Source organism: Polypterus senegalus, chromosome 4 (assembly GCF_016835505.1).
Source record: "Polypterus senegalus isolate Bchr_013 chromosome 4, ASM1683550v1, whole genome shotgun sequence".
Taxonomy (NCBI): Eukaryota; Metazoa; Chordata; class Cladistia; order Polypteriformes; family Polypteridae; genus Polypterus; species Polypterus senegalus.
In genome coordinates this window covers 78,805,031-78,820,461 of record NC_053157.1, presented here as the reverse complement: position 1 = coordinate 78,820,461, position 15,431 = coordinate 78,805,031, and positions in this window count along the sequence as shown.

The following is a 15,431-nucleotide window of genomic DNA, read 5'->3' as shown; positions in this document are numbered from 1 at the left end:
TTAAGAAGTGCAGCACCTAAGAGACCTAATTTGGAATATCTTACTATATCTAAACAAAGAGGTTTTCAGCTTTAAGGCCTATTTCATAAACCCCAAACAGCATACATGATTATGCACTGGGAGTTCAAGAGTTTAAAATTACCCATTTTGTAACTGTTTAGTCAGAATCTGTCTTTATAGAAAAAACAACTCCTAATGTATACTATTACAATATTTTTAAGTTAAAAGTTTCCATTGTTGTCGCATGATTACCTCACAGGTCATTGGTTGCATAAATTAAAAAAATTAAACATGTAAAGCATGGGAAAAGTGCTATATTAATACAATTTATTATTATTATTATAAATGTATATGGCATATTGTCACAGATATAAAGACAATTACAAAAGAATGATAGTAGGGCAAAAAAACTTCTGTTAAATGACACGGTGGAAAAAAGAAATAGTATGACAAGCCGAATTAACATTTAGAGATATCTCAAAATAAATTTGAGCTATCTTAAAATGTAATTTACTTGTTAAGATATCTGAAACTCGCTTTGAGATATCTTAAAATAACTTCCTGCACATTTTAAGATATCTTCAATACATTTTGAGATATCTCAAATACATTTTCAAATATCTCAAAATAATTGTGTCTGTATTTCAAGATATCTCAAATGAATTTTTAGATATCTTAAATTGACCTTTCATGCATTTCAAGATATCTCAAAATCATTTCCTGTAAAACTGCATTATTATTTCAATGGGACTTAAAATGCATTTCAGATATTTCAAAATGTACAGCATATCATTTCAAGATATCTTGAAATCTATTTAAGATATCATAAAATGCTTTTTAGATATCTTAAAATAGATGCATTTTTAGATATCTGTAATTCAATTTGAGATATCTAAAATGCATTTCCAGATATCTTAAAATCCATTTTGAGATATCTCTAAATGTTAATTCGGCTTGCCATAGAAATAGAGAAATTCCAGCTTGAAGGAAAAGAAAAATTAATATCATAATTGCTTAAATTCAAATGATGAAATTATACTATCATGACTACACTTATCACTACATTAAACTAAACTAATTCTGACTGATGAACAGTCACACGTCTGCAATATGTATCACCTCCAAATCTAGACAGTAACTACTTAATAAAATGAGAATGATCTCCATGAATCAAAAAAACAAAAAAGACAACAGCAACCTCCAGTGAACATAAGGCCAAGTTAACCTGAACAGATCCACAACCAACACAGATGGTCCCCCACAATAAGATAGCAGCTGTTCAGAAGTACTGTAGGTCAGGTGCACAAGAGCAAAAATAAGCGTAAATTAAAATTGAAAAAACCCTTATCTGGAAGTTCTATTTGATACAGAGTATGTTTCTATAAATGAAAGATAAATAGCTCTTTTCCACTCATCTTTGTTACTTTTGATTAACGCCAATAAAAAAAAAAAATACACTAAAAGCAGTGCCGGAAAAAAAATGTTGCAGTTAAACACTGATTTGTTTACATGAATAAGCAGATGTCAAATCATCATCAGAACAAGAAACTGGCTCACACTGTTTAAAGTAGGAGGATGTTTATTACTGCAGCAATAAAGGATGGCCTTATTCAAATTTTGTCAAAAAAAATCTAATTTACAAATTACACATTTTTCCCTTTCTCCAGTGGCAAATAAATAATTCTACAGTTTGTCTCTTCTCTACTTGAGCTTGTGGACTGATCTTGTAGAAGCTGATTTTTAAGTAAATTTCTTCTCCTTGTACTGTTTAACCAGTGTATAAATTAAATATGCATTTAGAATGTATATTATGTCATGTACATAAAAGTATATTAATGAAAGCTACAGTAAGTTTCATTAGAAATGTAAATATAATTTGAATGGGAATTATATATCTGCAAAACAATATAGTAGTCAAATTAAAGAGTGATAATTGGTTATTTTACTCTTTACTACATAGATATACCTTCTTTTTATTTTTTATTTTTAACAATAAAAAGAACTAGTAAGCGTTTTGTACTTCTAGCAGTGAATTTGTGGGCATGGATTTGAATGCACAACCACGTCATTGATTTGTGTTGCTGCAAATGCCAATAGTAAAGACCAAGACAAACCTAATTAATAATGCTTTCCCTTTATTAAAAAAGTAGTGAAATGAACAAACAATTCAGAATTTACTTAGAATTTGTGTTTTAGTGCACTTGAAGAAAAAATATGTTTGCTTAAGTCACCATTTACAGTATAAAACAAAATTAAAAATTTCTTCAACATTTTCTAGAGTATTTGTCTTGGCAGAGACTTGCATATAAGCAGAACAATAGTAGAATTGCATAAAGAAATGCCCCCCCTTTGGAGTAAATCTGCACATTGCTCCTGGCAATCTCCACATCTTTTTACAGCCGAATAGAATGTTAAAGATAGTTAACAAACCTGTATGATGTGCAAGCTTCTTTATGGTGGAAATGTTTTGGGTTATTCTTAGTTTATTAAAGTATACTGCCTAATTTAACGATGCAGAAATATAGGGCACAGTTTAATTAAGTAAACCCAACAGATTTTTTTTTCTTTTTTTTAGTGCACTTGTTTTATGCGTGGACTACAGTCACAAAACGGAAAAATCTCACACATGATATATGATATATTGCTTGCCAAATAATAGAAAAAGTACAGAACACGTGTTTCACCCTAATTGGGGCTCATTAGTTGTATGCCCCTTTGCTTCCCTGTGCAGTGGTCAAACCTTGGACATCAGCACTCGAGGCAATGCCTCAGATGTTGCGCCATGGCGGCTGGATCACTAACTTGACAGGGTGTTGATCAGAGTATTACATGCATAGGTCTAATCACTGTTGTTTTGGGTACCCTACCAGGTAACGCTTGTGGTTTGGCAAAACACATGTTGTCTACTCTTTCTATTATTTGGCAGGTACTATATATCTATTATCTGCTTCTCGCAAATGAGAGGGTGTGGCGGATGTCTGCCAACTGGTCGACCAACCACAAGCATTATCTGGTGGATGACCACCCAAATATCAGATTGTGATCAGACCTATGCCAGAGAGCTCCAAATCCAAGACAAAGTAAAGCATCCAATGTTTTTAGAATAGAATACTAGGTATTTATTCACACAAGCTCTTCTTTTGCAAACACCACTCCTAATATCAGCTACAATTATACAAAACAAAACAAATTCTTCCTTGTCCTGACTCTGACTCAGTGATACGAGGTATCTGACTCTGTTTATGCCGAACGTGGGAGTGCTTCCAGCGCCACGTCATATCCTCCGGGAAAACACTTCCGGGCCATAAGAAAAGTAAGGGGGTCCTCTGACAGCGCCCTCTGTTGGTTTCCATACTCCATATCCCAAGCACCCCTGTGGGTGTCTTGACTGGGTTCCGATATAAGGACCACTGCCACCTTATGTATGAAGGATGGAACAGCTCCTGATTCTCACTTCTATTAATCCATCCATTAAATGATATCAGCCAGGCACAAAGTTATTTCTCCTCCTTACAAGACAATGCATTTGTTGTTCTTCTCTGGCCTCCAATCCAGGTAATGAATCCTCCACCTTCCCTGGCCGGGATGCCCATTCCCTTTCTACAATATATCTTATATTACTTCACATCCCCACTCTGGTTGCAAAGTATTCTAAAGTAAAAATACAAAACAATTACAGCAAACTGTAAAAGGATTATGGTATAAGAAACTGAACTTCTTAATGGATTGTGATATTTCTTTATCAAAATGTCAAAAATGTTTAAATGGTTTTGTTTTTTGTCAGATATGCCACTTACATTTTGATTAACATTTTTGTCTACATGAATGCAGGCTTTTGCAGATGTGGTCTCTCTTAGTAAATCCTATATTTGATTGACCAATATTGCAATTTAAATTCTTATATTTATAAACCAAGACTTAATCTTCCCATACAATTTATTAAGAAAATATCAGTATTTAAAAGCCATGCAAACAACAACTGCAGAAGATTCAACATTTTATACAAAATTACTTTCTGCATTGGTCCAAATGTTACCAGGACAAACTCTGACTTTCTGCAACACCATAATGCATATAGTACACCACTTTCAATAAAGCAATATTCATAATTAACACTGTTTCATTTTTTGAAAATAACTAAAATGAGTTTTACTTTTCCCTTTTTGCATTTTTACCATGTTCTACAGGCTAATAAAACCAGGAATCCACCACTATTTTTATGTCTGCTAGGTCACTACACTGTTACAATAAACAGAAAAGAACACACCTTTTTACTTAAAAGAAAGATCACACTACTAAAATAAGATATCATAATGTTTACCAAACTCAATTGTCAACTTCTAAAGCAGGAATTACATTTCTCTCTATTATAAAAGAAAATCTTGAGACAAGACTTTTTCCAAGAAATTTTTTCAAGTCCCTCAAGACGAGACATTTGCCAAGAGATTTTGTCAAGTCCCGCCCTCCTCTCCACCATTCACAAACACGCCCATGGTCCACTCACCTCTCATTCATGTAAATGCTTTTGTCAGACACAGTTCCTGCGCTCACAGCTGTAATACATTTTTTACGTTTTACTCACTTTAAGTTCCCAATAAAAGAAGACTTATTATGTCCAAATCGAATCAACAGAAGAAATGAGTTCAAGGGCAATCCTAGCACCGAGAAATGATGAAGTCAAATGAATTAAAGTGAAAATTGTCAATCAGTTACACAGCAATGACATGTAAAATGTGAACAGGTGACAAGAAAGGTAATGCAGTACATCATTAGACACAAAAGGAGATCTTGATATGCCATTCGTATTAAAATGTTTACAGTTCCCCATTACAATAACTTGACAATTAACAAATCACAGGGACGAACTTCCGAAAAAGTCGGTTTATTTATTAGAGAGAAAGAAACCATATTCACTCACGGGCAGTTTTATGTTGTGTTGTCACAATACAGTACAAGTCCAAACACAGAATCAAAATTCAATGTGATACTGGCAAAAAGTTAATTCAAAAAATATTTTTTACTGAAGTTTTACAGTAAAAATATAAGTTTAAAAAGTATTTGCGTGTTAATTCCAAAGCCAAAAAGAATCAAAACATATAACACAACAAATACCTCTAACGCAACATGAAACATAATCTTCTTTGAAGAGCAAAGAGCAGATCAGCGAGCGGAAGCAGAGAGCGGATCAGCGAGCGGAAGCAGAGAGCGGATCAGCGGCGGAAGCAGAGAGCGGCGGCGTCTCCCACAGGCACGTAGCCCTTCGAAAGCACCCGAGCAAGTTCACCTGAGGTAAAGCCAACAGCTGACCAGTAGAAATAACCGGCAGTGAGAAATTAAAGTCGATCGCTCAGCGGGTGGTGGAAACTTAAAGCGACGGTGATTCAGCTGAAAGCGCCGAAGCACCTATAAAAATGGCAAAGATGACTTCAACACTTAATGTAAGTTCTATCTGCTCTCTGCCCATCGAGGGCACGTTTATATGTTGTGTGTCCTGCAGTATGTACAGCTCAGGTTTTCCGGCCGACAGTGCAGATAGCTACACCTGCCAAAAATGTTTAGTTCATTTAGAGTTGGTCGGGAAAATACGCAAATTGGAGGACCGCGTTAGGAATCTGATAGCGATTAGGCAAACCGAAAATTGGATCGACTCGGTTTGTTTAGACAATTCGGCTACATCTGATTCGGCTTTAGTCTCTCCAGGTCCCACTGTAGTCAGTGCGAGGCCGAAATCAGCAGCACCAATTCAGCCACAGGGTGAGTGGGTAACAGTAAGACGGGGGGTCTAAGAATCCAAAATTTAGTCCTCCAGCACCCAGGTCACCAATTCGGACCCAGAACAGGTTCTCAGCTCTCCACAGCACGCCTGTGGAAACTGAGAATAATAAAGTGCTCATAATTGGCGATTCCATAGTGCGGAATGTTAGAATTCCAAACTATGTTAAACCAGCAGTTAATGTTAAGTGCCTCGCAGGGGCCAAGGTTTCTGGCATAAAGGCCGCATTGGACCGTGTTGCCGAAGATGAAGTATCTACCTTAATGATATTTATTTACAGCAATCTAAGTTATTAAAGCGGAACTTCATCTCTCTATGCACCAAAGCTAAAACAAAATGTCAGAATTTAATTGTATCTGGTCCCCTACCAAGATTATATAGAGGGGATGTGATTTATAGCAGATTGCATTCCTTTCACTGCTGGCTAGAAACCTGGTGTGCAAATAAAAGCATAGCATTTGTGAACAATTGGGATGATTTTTGGGAAAGGCCTGGATTTTTCAGAAGAGATGGTCTTCATCCTAACTGGAGGGATCTTATGTATTATCCCAAAATATGGCAGCAAAACTGCCTGGTTGACTGATTAGAGCACCATCTTAAATCACAGGCTGTTCTTTATCCCACCTGTTATTTTCCTGAAGCTGTTACCCATAATCCCTGTTGTGGGGCATCCAGTAAATTTAGTCTTGATACAAACCATAAATTAATTGATAACCAAAAATAAGGTGTATAATTAGACCAAGGGATAAAACCAGACACTCCACCAGGGGCATCTGTAATAGAAATTTAATTCAAATTAAAACAAAAATATATCAGCAGTTCAGAAAGAAGCCATGCAGTTTTAAATGCTGTTTATTGAACATTCGCTCTCTTGGCACTAAAGCTGTTTTGGTAAATGATATATATTAAGTACAAAATCTAATCTGTGTCTTCTTACTGAAACCTGGCTGAGTAAATGTGACACTGTTCCCTAGCAGAGGCGTCACCAGATGGATACTCGTTCCTTCATAAGTCTAGAGATTCTGGTCAAGGAGGAGGCCTTGGAATAATTCATTGTAACAAAATGCAAATCACTCCTAAAAATTTAGGCAACTTTACATCCTTTGAGGCATTCATTTTAAATATTAAAACAGATTCCAACACAATTATAGTGCTAGTCTACAGACCACCAGGGCCATATTCATTGTTCATGACTGAATTTAGCAACCTTCTGTCTGATTTGGCTATAAATTATGATCACGTAGTTCTGATGGGGATTTTAATGTACACATTGATGTGGAAACTGACACTTTTAGCAAATGTTTTACTTATTTGTTAAATTCAGTAGGATTTTGTCAGATTGTCAAAGGTCCAACTCATAATCATAACCATACATTAGATTTAATTATAACTTACAAAGTTGAAATTCAAAATTTAAATATTACTCCATTAAATGTAGTTATTTCCGATCACTTCTTAATTACGTTTGATTTAGTTCTGCCCATGCCAGCGCACTCGCAGATTAAAACAAAGACAGTGCGACATCTAGATTGTAATTCTGCTTCAAAATTTATAGATACCTTGAGTAAGTCGAGTGTAATTGTGGAAAACCATTTAGATCAGTTAACATCAAATGTAAACGTGGAAAACAATTTAGATCAGCTAATATCACATTATAATGTGACCTTGAGAGATGCTCTGGACACAGTGGCTCCCCTAAAAAAAAAGTGATCAAAGCACATAGAAACTCTCCCTGGTTTAATGAAAATACTCGAGCTCTTAAATTAGAGTGTCGAAAACTGGAGCTCAGATGGAGAACAACAAAGCTACATGTCTTTCAAATTGCATGGACAGAGAGTGTAAATAAATATAAAAGCCCTCTTTAAAGCTCGCTCAGAATACTATTCTACAATAATAGATAGCAATAATAAAAATCCTAGGGTACTTTTAGAGCAGTGGCTAAATTAACAAATGGGAATTCAGATCAACAGTGCAAAATACCAACAGATATTAGCAGTACAGACTTTATGAACTTCTTCAATGAGAAAATTAAAAATATAAGATCCCAGATCTCAGCATCACAGTACAAGCCAAATACTAGCTTAGCAGACCCTGCCCACATTGCATTCAGCACTTTAGTAATTTTAATCCTGTAACTCACCAGGAAGTCTTAACTTTAATTACTAAAATGAAGCCCACTACTTGTTCCCTAGATCCAGTGCCAACAAAACTAGTAAAAAGTGCAATGGATGTTCTTGCAGTGCCTATTCTAACCATTATCAATAGTTCATTACTGCATGGCACCGTACCTGATGCACTAAAAGTGTCAGTCATTAAACCTTTACTTAAAAAGTCAGACCTAGACCCACACATACTAAATAACTATAGGCCTATTTCACATTTACCATTTCTCTCTAAAATACTAGAAAAAGTAGTCACCAGTCAGGGGTAACCGTTGACTGTAATCTGAATTTTAAATCGCATATTCATCAGACCTCTAGGACAGCATTTTTTCACTTAAGAAACATAGCAAAAGTTAGACCTCTTATATCATTGAAAGATGCTGAGAAATTAATTCATGCTTTTGTTTTCAGTAGACTAGATTACTGTAATGCACTCCTCTCAGGACTACCCAAAAAAGACATAAATCACTTGCAACGAGTGCAGAATGCAGCTGCTAGAATCCTAACTGGGAAAAGAAAATCCGAACACATTTCTCCAGTTTTGATGTCACTATACTGGTTACCTGTGTCATTCAGGATTGACTTTAAAATACTGCTTATGGTTTATAAAGCCTTAAATTATCTCGCTCCATCTTATATATCGGAATGCCTGACATATTCCAAATCGTAACCTTAGATCTTCAAATGAGTGTCTCCTTATAATTCCAAAAGCTAAACTTAAAAGAAGTGGTGAGGCGGCCTTCTGCTGTTATGCACCTAAAATCTGGAATAGCCTGCCAATAGGAATTCACCAGGCTAATACAGTAGAGCACTTTAAAACACTGCTGAAAACACATTACTTTAAAATGGCCTTTTTATAACTTCACCTTAACTTAATACTGATACTCTGTATGTTCAATTCTTCATAATAACTATTCACAGTGGCTCCAAAATCCATACTGACCCCTACTCTCTCCTGTTTCTTTTTCCGGTTTCTTTGTGGTGGCGGCCTGCGCCACCACCACCTACTCAAAGCATCATGATGCACCAACATTGATGGACTGAAAGCCAGAAGTCTACGTGACCATCATCATCAGGTCCTTCCATGAAAACCCTAAATACAAAGAGGACTGTTTGACTTATGTTAGGTAGATTGCCCAGAGGGGACTGGGCGGTCTCTTGGTCTGGAACCCCTACAGATTTTATTTTTTTCTCCAGCCTTTGGAGTTTTTTTTGTTTTTTCTGTCCACCCTGGCCATTGGACTTTACTCTTATTCTATGTTAATTAATGTTGACTTATGTTTATTTTTTATTGTGTCTTCTATTTTTCTATTCATTTTGTAAAGCACTTTGAGCTACATTTTTTTGTATGAATATGTGCTATATAAATAAATGTTGATTGATTGATTGATTGATTCAGTCACACCTTACGCATTACAATTTATTTGAGAAATTCCAGTCTGGCTTTCGCACTGGTCATAGTACAGAAACGGCACTAACACGGGTTGTAAATGACATTCTGATATCCTCTGATGAAGAAAATTCCACTGTAATTATGTTGTTGGACTTAAGTGCTGCATTTGACACCATTGACCATTCTATTTTACTGCACAGGCTAGAAAACAATGTTGGGCTTACAGGCCCCGTGCTCGCTTGGTTCAGTTCTTATTTATCAAATCGATTCCAGTATGTACAGAAATGTGCAGACAGTACTCCATCATTATACACAGAAGTTCAATATGGTGTCCCGCAGGGCTCAGTACTGGGACCTTTACTGTTTTCACTTTACATGCTTCCACTAGGATCTCTCATTAGGAAACATAATGTTAATTTTCACTCGTATGCGGGTGACACCCAGTTATACCTTTCATTTAAATCAAATGAGATTTCTCCGATGTTGTCTTTAATTAGTTGTGTTAGTGAATTAAAGGAATGGATGAATGAGAACTACTTGTCTTTAAATACAGATAAAACAGAGATGTTAATTGTTGGAGGGAATGACGCTGATCACAGCAATATTTTGTCATCATTTAACTCAGTTGGAATCCCAATTAATTTTACTGAATCAGCCCGCAATCTAGGAGTTATCTTGGATTCTAGCATGTCATTTAAAGCACATATTACAAAGTCGTCCAAAACATGTTTTTTCCATCTTAAAAATGTTAGGAAATTAAGGTGCTTTCTAAATAAACAGGATTGTGAGAAATTAATTCATGCATTTATCTCTAGTAGGATTGACTACTGCAATGCGGTGTTCACTGGCTGTTCAAACTGTTCTCTATACAGCCTCCAGTTAATCCAAAATGCGGCTGCAAGAATTATTACAAGATCAAGAAAATATGAACACATAACTCCAGTTCTTAAATCTTTACACTGGCTCCCAGTTAAGTTTAGGGCAGATTTCAAAATCCTTCTTTTAACATATAAAGCATTAAATGGCCAAGGTCCGGCTTACTTGTCTGAACTTATCATGACTTACAAACTTGAGCGCACATTAAGATCTCAAGATGACGGTCTGCTTAGGATTCCAAGCATTAATAAAATAACAGTGGGAGGTCGAGCTTTTAGTTACAGGGCCCCTAAACTGTGGAATGGTCTTCCTGCTTCCATAAGAGATGCCCTTCAGTCTCAGCCTTTAAATCCCAGCTGAAGACTCACTACTTCAGTTTAGCATATCCTGACTAGAGCTGCTGATTAACTGTACATACTGTATCTCTGTTGTTAGTCATTAGCACTATAACATAAGTAACATGATAATTATATTTGAATACTAACTCTCACCTATTCTGTTTCTTTTCTCGGTACCCAAATGTGGCCATTGGTGCCACGGCCCACCTGCCAAGTTGTTTGCCTGCCTATAGTAAAGTCATCCCTGATGGAGGATCACAGGAATCATGGGAAAGAGGGGTCCTTTTATCAGAGCAATGTTTCAGCCGTGGCATGGCCAAATGTGGAGGCAGCTAGATGGATGAGGTCTCCAGGACTCTAAAAATATCCAAACCTAATTATGTCATATCATCTACTGTTAAACCGTACTTCTAAAATTTTTATTATTATGCTGTATTAAGGAATTGTTCTGTTCTGTGTATTGTATTGCATTGACCCCCTACTTTTGACACCCACTGCACGCCCAACCTACATGGAAAGGGGTCTCTCTGTGAACTGCCTTTCCCGAGGTTTCTTCCATTTTTCCCTACAAGGTTTTTATTGGGAGTTTTTCCTTGTCTTCTCAGAGAGTCAAGGCTGGGGGGCTGTCAAAAGGCAGGGCCTGTTAAAGCCCATTGTGGCACTTCCTGTGTCATTTTGGGCTATACAAAAATAAACTGTATTGTATTGTATTGTATTATTACATTTTACTATTTTTTGCTATGGTTAATTACTCGCTGTAATGTAAAATAGTTAGTTCTATTATGCATATGTAACAATTCCCATGAAAATAACAATCTGTTTAAATTATACATCAGCTTCCCCATGTACAGGTGGCAGATCCACAAAGTATCTCATGAGTAGCACCTGCCCAGGGGTTGGCGAGCGAAGCAAGCAGGGGGCAGAGCCCCCTAGTGTTTCTTAAACAAAACTAGCTATGATTTGATTAGTTTTTTTGCTATTCTTGTAATATTGTAATAATAAGTTAACTCTTATAATTGTTTTCTTACACATTTTACCAACATAATTTTCTATTTACAGTACTTCAATCAAATTGGAAGTTTGAATTGCAAAAGGATCAGAACAGTGGTTTTCAGTTTGCTCTTGTCGATTACATATAGTCAAAGAACAATAAGATCTTCTTCATCTTATTAGAATTCTACATGCTATCGTCTTGTAAGTGATCAAAATGTCCTAACTTTCTATTTTTCCTTTAATCCTGTCTTTTTTATAAAATGCTGAACATACTTTAACAACAGTTTGTAAATATGGATCATTTTGGGTGTACTCACACTAGGTTAGTTTGTTCCGTACCGTGCCCAAGCACAATTGTTCCCACTCCCTAATCTCCCACTGGCCTGTACTCAAACTACACTTTTGAGTTCTGGTCCCAGGCATGCTTTTGTCATCACCATGAGACTTTGTGTAAAGTCAAAACAAGATCTGAACACGAAGTGACAGCATGCATGTCAAAATGATTTTACATATTTTGTGTTTTTTTTTTTTTTGGAGCTGTGTAGGGCACGATAATGCTCTATCCTCTTGCAGATTTATTGTGTGTGCAGCTCAAGCATTTTGCTGTTAATCATGCTGCACATATGAGAAGATTTTCATACAGACAAATGATGTTAAGGAATGAATTTGCAGCTTTTCTTGACAACTACAATTAACGTTCATCTGTAAGGTGAGAATAAAAACACGTTTTTAATTAAAATGGTATTAAATGAAATGAAAATTGCACTACCTGCATAGTAATAAAAGAAGATGTCCATTGTAATTATGACAATAGCACATGAATCAATACATGCTACTCTAGCATGTGCTCTGTTTTTCGTGATCTTTATAATAATACTAGCAGAATACCCGCGCTTCACAGCGGAGAAGTAGTGTGTTAAAGAAGGTACGAAAAAGAAAAGGAAAAATTTGAAAAATAACGTAACTTGATTGTTAATGTAATTGTTTTGTCATTGATATGAGTGTTGTTCTCATATCTATCTATCTATATATATATATATATGTTGTTCTCATATATATCCATATATATCTATATCTATATATCTATATCTATATATATCTATATATCTATATCTATATCTATATATATATATCTATATCTATCTATCTATCTATCTATATATATACTCGCGCTTGGCAGCGGAGAAGTAGTGTGTTAAAGAAGGAAAGAGAAAGAAAAGGAAACATTTTGAAAATAACGTAACATGATTGTCAATGTAATTGTTTTGTCACTGTTATGAGTGTCGCTGTGATATATATATATATATATATATATATAGCAAAATACCCGAGCTTCGCAGCGATGTCATGTGTTAAAGAAGTTATGAAAAAGAAAAGGAAACATTTTAAAAATAATGTAACATGATTGTCAAAGTAATTGTTTTGTGTATTTGGCGGCAGCGTCACAAAGTTTTTTCGTCTACCTGCATCAGAAAATGTACCACAACGTCTGACACGCCTCCTTTTTAGTGTTTTCTCACAGCTTGGATTGCTGCTGTCATATATATACACACACTCACACACAAACACACACACACACACACACACACATACATATATATACACATACATATCTTCATATCTACATATCTATATACATATCTACATATACACATATATATATACATACCCTTCTACATCATATATACACACACATGCATACATACACACACACAAATTATATATATGTGTGTATGTATGTGTGTGTGTGTGCGTGTGTGTGTGTGTATATATATATATATATATATAATGTAGATAGGGGTGTGTGTGTGTTTATATATATATATATATATATATACACATACATATACTTGTGTGTATGTTTGTATGTGTCTATATGTGTGTGTATAGCTTTGGTCACTGTGTGCAAGGGAAAAATAATAAAATATAGTCTATAAGTTATTAAGCAGTAAAACATTAACGTTTTAAGAAGTACAGGTACATTGAACACTACTGGAGTGGTTTTAGGTAAACTACATTTTAAAGACTGTAACACAACAGGTAAGTAACTAACAGCAGCTAAAATGTATATGGATCATCTCTCGGTAGTAGATCCCTTTTGAAAGCGCTACACGACGGCTGTGGTATAGAAATTACATTTTCTATGTGAACGTTCAAATTTGTGCCTCTGGTAATGTGCCTTACCGGCATTTAAAGAAAATTAGTTTTGTGTCCTCTGCACTGTTAAGAGAGAAAGGCTTTGGTTTGGGATAAAAGGTGTAAAGAAAGGAAAGTTGCCTTTTCTTTTATATAGTATAGAGATGTGTTCGCTGACGTTATGATCGCCTTTTGGGGACAGTTGCGTTGGGTCTTGTGTAGACTGGTGAGACGTCCCTGCCATTAATCAGCTGTGATGGCACTGTCAGTCCTCCACTCTGTGCGTGTCTTCATAATCCGAGGTGAGGATCTCATAATCGTATCGTGCAAAAGAAAGTGTGAATCGCCTTAATATTATTTTTCCGTGGTGTAGAAAAGGGGTCCCGTGTTTGCACTTGTCTGGGCTATAGCGCAGGGGGAGGATGAAAAAAATTAAAAGTGCTCACTTTGACTAAAGGCAGAAGCGCAGTCAGCGTCTCAAAGGCTATGCACGCGCGCTGGCTGCTCGACTTTTGCTGGGCAGGAGACCACAGTTTTTGCAGACACGTTTATGATATCAAAAGTCTCAGCGCTCTTTGGAGGTCATTCGTATATTATATATATAGCAAAATACCCGCGCCTCGCAGTGGAGAAGTAGTGTGTTAAAGAAGTAATGAAAAAGAAAAGGAAACATTTTAATAATAACGTAACATGATTGACATTGTCATGAGTGTTGCTGTCATATATATGCCTGCCTAAATAAGTCACCCTCGCTTTGCTCTTACTTTATTTACCATTCATTTAATCATGGCTATTGGCGGAAAAATGATAAAATGGAAGGAGGATGGCTTTACCAAAACAATTATTGATGGCGAATCGATTATTCATAAAGCTTGAATTGGTGATGTTTTTCTGTGTTAACCTCATATTTTTTCAGACTTCTTCTCAAACTAAGGTGGTGCCCGCGTATCGCGCGAGAAGTAGTGTGTTAAAAAGCTAGAAAAGAAAAGGGAACATTTTAAAAATAACGTAACATGACTGTCAATATACAGTATTTGTTTTGTGAGTGTTACTGAGTGTTGCTGTCATCAAGGATTTGATTATCATTATTTCTTTCAATCAGGTTCGTATTTGTAGGATGTGTTGTGTTCATGTTACATTCCGTGTTTGTCAATCGTTGTAAAGATGACAGGTTTCATTCATCGATTCGTTTCTTACTGCATCAATAAACAGCTCGTCTTCTTCTTTATCTGAGACCTGACACACTGCATGCACAGGTTTTTTTACACTGTCTTGCTTTAGCGGGACATTGACTTTTTCCAACGTGTGCTTTGTTTCCGCAGTAGTTGGATTTATGAATATGCTTGTATGTATGAGACGCTTCATATTTTTTGCTGCCTTTTCAATTGTGTAATTCGGTTTTGTTCAGCTCTTTGGAACTGTTGCCTTTTATCTGTGCACTGCGCCAGTTCACGTGAGCCACTCGGTGTACTTGCATCGAAGGTTCCCAGCTGTGCTGGTGCCATCTCCTGCTATGTCCATGGCTGTATTTAATGTTACCTTAGTCCTGGCACTTAAAACTTTCTCTCGCAGTTTCGCTGAGTTTGTGTCAAACACTACCCTGACCATCTCATCTTCCTCTCCATAAGCACAGTCCTTCACCCGTGAATATTTACCCGTGGCAGTTTGCTATTGGATTGCCGCTGACGGACGGCCTTATATGGGCAGGCACTAAATTATAAACGCCAGCGGCAGCCTGTCTATGAACTTACTTTAAAGTG